We start from the raw sequence: 4,728 nt of genomic DNA, 5'->3' as shown, positions 1-4,728 counted from the left end.
GACTGGAATGCTATTGTACTGGTCAAAAATTTTTTAGCCCAATGACTCAGAGCAGTCTTTCAATGAGCTGCAGAGGGGACTTCTGACCAGCATGTGAAGAAAAAAATTGTTTCTGTGTGCTGTTGAAAACTTGGGTCTAACAAGAAGCCTGCAGATGAAGGAAAGATGTTTGCCTCTTACCTGTACTGACAGGCAATGTTTCTACCATTTGAAGTCAAGAAGAGAAGAAGAAAATACAACAGGTAAGAAAAATGGGATATGCATACAGTGTGAGGTGTATGTGTGAGGGGGAAGTAAAGCTGAGAGAGATGACTGTGCCTGTGTATATAACATGCAGCTCCTGGACCAGGAGCAGTGGAGGGCAACAAAGATGTTGAGGGGACTGGAGCATCTCTCTTACCAGTTAAGCCTGAGGGAGCTGTTCAGCCTTTAGATGACTGAGAGGGTATCTCATTAATGTCTACCATCTCTGAAAAGAGGGTGCCAGGAGGATTGAACTGAGCTCTTCTCAGTGGTGCTGAGCAATAGGATAAACAGCAATGCGCAGAAACTGATGGATAGGAAGGTCCACCTGAATATGAGGAAGATATCTTTACTGTGCAGGTGACCACACACTGGAACAGATTGCCCAGAGAAGTTGTGGAGTCTCCCTCACTGGAGATATTCAAGAACTCTCTGGCTACAATCCTGTGCAGTGTACTCTAGGATGGCCCTGATGGAGCAGGGAGGTTGGACCAGATGGCCCTCTGTGGTCCCTCCCAATCTTACCCATTCTGTGATTCTGTGATTCTGTAATTCGCTGAAGAAGCTATTCTGCCATTTTTTGCACATTTCTGTGCTAGTTCTGGTTTCTTTGACTCTGACTCCAGTAGGTTAGTCAAAACCATTTAAATACTTTGAAAAAATAATGTTGTGGTTGCTCCCCTCTGTGTGCACATAGAGTGACATTGCAGGATGGTCATTTTCAGGGGGAAAGAGAAAGAAACTCCTGCAAAATGAATTCAAGAAATTCCTGCCTCCAGCATACATTCAAGGGGGTGGCTTTCAACAGTTGCAAATTCTTGGCAGACTCACCACTTCTCTGGTCCACGCACATCAGATCCATTAAGATAGCCTGCAAGGAAAGGGCAAAGGGGAAAACTTTCGCTATCCTCAGTCAAAAGTCATACGGATACCCATTGACATCCAGCTTATCCAGCACATTATGGTGTCAAGCCTGTGTGACTTTTTACTGGAAGGACAATTTCTACTTTTTTTAAAAGAGTTCAGTAGAAGGTGCTTTAAGAGCATTATTGCCAGGAGCTGTGGAAGGAGACCTGGTGCAATGCACAGTGACAAATCTGCACAGCATGTTTCAACTCAGAAACTCCTTAATGCCGTAAGATGGATTTAACAAAACACTTTGTGTACAAGAGGAAAGAGGCCTGACAGGAACCTACTGAGAACCAAGAAAAAGCCACCACCTAACACCAGCTGCCATCCTCCTGTGGGGTTATAATGGTTCTTACTGTTCCCCTGGGCTTTAGACAGTATTGTTCCCCTCAGGTTTTCCAGTCTGCTTCCTGTACCAGCATTTGGGTGAGAACAGACAAGTAAATTGCAGGAGCACAGATCTTTTTGCTCTAAGTATGGCTGCTAGGCAATTAAAATATGATGATTTTATGTTAAGAATTACAAAATCAGAAAAGTAGGGGTTTTTTTCACTAGAGGAACAGAAAGATATGCAATTTTAGTACCCTTAGAGAAAGAATAATCTTAGTAAAGGAAAAATAATTTTAGTAAACAAGAAAAAAAGATGCAAGCAGCAGGGCCTTTAGAAACTTACAGGACTTATAGACTTCAATTCTTATTATTCACTTCCAAATGAGCTCAGTTCTTTCAAGAAGTCTTTCAATACCATGCATGTCCTTTTACACTGCCAGACTTTCATGACCCACTCCAAGTCACTCAGCATATTGTTGCTTAGATAAAACTAAGCACAGGAACAGATGAAACTAAGGCTTTCAGGCTTTTACAGTATTAGAAGCTTTTTGTTCAGGAGGATCTTTGAACCACATACATGCCAACATCTTAACCTTGGATTTAAAGCTAAAAAGATTGGGGGCACATACTGAAAGAGCTGTGCTAGTGTGGTGTGTGTAGAGAATCCCAGGTTATTTGCCTTCTGAATGGAATAAAAGAAAGTTTTGCTGTCTTTTTGGCAGCTTCCCAGGAATCCTCTGGCAAGATCACAGTGGTCCCACATCATACGATGAAAGGAATCCAACTCCCCATTATCCTTGGTGAAAGCCCTGCAGAGGATGGTCTCTGTGGAGCTCAATGCAGAATTGCAAACCTGCAAGAGCATGTGTTAGCTTGCACAGCAGAGACACAGATCAAGGCCTCAGTCACATGGGTGCACCTCTAATTGACCAGCAATAATGTCAATGAATTATAGTTCATGTCCTATATGCAGCAGACTGGGTGGCTGAAGGTTTCTATAACATTGCAAGGTTTCCAGCAAAGTCACACAGGAACTCTCCAGTACCTGCCAATAGAGCCCTTTTTGGCAGCAGAATTAAAAGAATAAAAACTTTCCCTTGACAGCAAAGTTAGTAATTCCAAGCTTTCACTCACAAAGCTCAGCTTACTGAACTGAACCCAGTATTACAGCCTTATCCCAGTCATGCTTTGAAACACAGTTTCTTTCACATGGTTTGTGAGATGGAATGGGAATTTGCTGCTCTTGACTACAGCAATCAATTTCGTCTAATGTAGCTTGTAACAGATGAAAGGATCAGTCCAGCTTGTGATGGAGATCAGATTTCTCTCATTAACAAATACAGCATTCCAAACCATCCAGGAGAGGTCAGCAAGCCTTCTACAGAAGAACACCATCTGTTTAATGACCAAGAGATGGATATTACTGAATATACTTGAATGTTACCCAGTTTCCATTCTCAACTATCCATAGACAAATTACCATTTATATTTAATCAGTACCTAAATAGAAATGGGAAACTAACACAAGCTGGTTTCAAGAATAATAATTTCACAGCTATCTTCTGATATTGATTAAAAACATTAAGAAATGGGGAGATTTTTCATTTCCTTGTGCTACCTTCTCTTCCTTATCACAATGATGGCATCACTTGTTTTTGCTCTCTGTTTTTTCATTGGCACAAAGATGCAATGTATAAATACAGATTAAAGTCAGAAGACAAACACATTTACAGGTTTGGAGTTTTGTTCTGTTGTGGAATTCAAGAGTTGCCCTGTAAAAAGAAACATACCTCAGGGAGTTAACTTTAACCTAAGCTCATCCTAGTTATTATTCGAAAGTGATGACTAATGTGATTTTTAATTTCTAGTGGGGAAAGAAGTTTAACACACCCACACACCACAAAACAGTCAGTCTCACAGGTAAGAGACCTTAGGAGAAGTTTAACACAGACATTACAGCAGCAGCCAGTTCCTCCTCCTATCATTCCTCACATGACTAATGATAATGCATTAAACATGCCAGCAAGCATTTACCTTGTTCTCTGTTAAATCAAGAGCAAAGATCCTGTTTTATAACAAAATATCTACAAGTATATGTGTTGACTGGACTCACAACTCTTACCTCTTATTACAATGACCTTTATTTCAAAAGCTCCTAATCTTCATTACTTTATACGAATAATGTGTTCATAATACAACAGTATGCAGAAAACCACTTTCCTAAAAATACAGGAAAGATACATTCAAGTTGAAATCATTACTGATACTAGGAATGTCTTTAGTAACTGAGAAATTAGATGCAACACCTGAAAGGTCTCTAAATGTGAATGGTGATGGTGTCCAGGTAGAAGCAGAACAGAAAACAGGATAAGATGGAATCATCTAGTCAGCTGACCCAGAAATAAGCATATCTGGCAGACAGACATACTTAGTTTTTTTAAGGGAATGGGATAAAAGGACTTAAGGTGCTCACTAGAATAGCTAAGTGTCTCAGCATCAGATTCCTATCAATATAGTGAAATTATACGATCTTTCAAGGTGAAGTTTAAGGCTGAAGGTCCAGGTCACTGATTTTTAAACCCACATTGAAAATCAGAACTGGGTATAAATCAGGATTATAAACCTCATACTAAAGAAGGACTATCAGAAACACATCAAAGTAGGTCAGATTCTGTCCTCAGAGTTAAACTACTCTTTTACAAAACCTATTACTTGCAGTACTTGGCTAGTCTCAAAGTTAAATTACTCTTTTTCTGAAATCTAACTCCTGTAATTTGTGACATATCAGGTAAAAATCCTCAAACCCCCAAACTCCAAAAATCATTATGGGATACCATAGGTAACACAGGGAAGGGACTACAGCTATTGTGGCTAGCTGATATAGCACCCAGAGCCCTTCAACAAACCTGACATCAGCAATTTAAGTTGACAAGAAGCCATGAAAGAAAACAGAATTAAGTGGAATAGCCAGCAATATTCCATTTATACTGTGGATTAAGTTTTTGAATAAACAAATTAGAAGTGCCTGTGCCTTTTGGATAGTTGACTTGGGGAAGGAAGAATATAATCTTATGAGAAAAATAATGAAAAAATATGGTGCTCAGACACCTTGATGAATAGGACTTTTTTCTCTAGTCACTCAAGTTTTAGGAAAACCAACAGCAGGCTGCAGCTGTACAGTGGAAAAGTTCAAGTATACAAAAGAAAGGCAAGACACAGCAATAAGAATGAGGCTTGGAGTTAGAT

At 39.8% G+C, this 4,728-nt stretch overlaps 1 long non-coding RNA gene across 1 annotated transcript; it reads left to right on the top strand.

The window, feature by feature from the left end:
- Positions 1–3,212, top strand: LOC147654728 (uncharacterized). The gene is made up of 2 exons (XR_015283013.1): positions 1–242; positions 2,205–3,212. It is a non-coding gene; the product is annotated as an uncharacterized LOC147654728 (long non-coding RNA).
- Positions 3,213–4,728: the final 1,516 nt, after the last annotated feature.

Source organism: Cyanistes caeruleus, chromosome 2 (genome assembly GCF_971803275.1).
Source record: "Cyanistes caeruleus chromosome 2, bCyaCae1.hap1.1, whole genome shotgun sequence".
NCBI classification, from domain to species: domain Eukaryota; kingdom Metazoa; phylum Chordata; class Aves; order Passeriformes; family Paridae; genus Cyanistes; species Cyanistes caeruleus.
The sequence above is the reverse complement of the archived record's forward strand: the minus strand, read 5'-3'. Positions and strand labels throughout refer to the sequence as shown.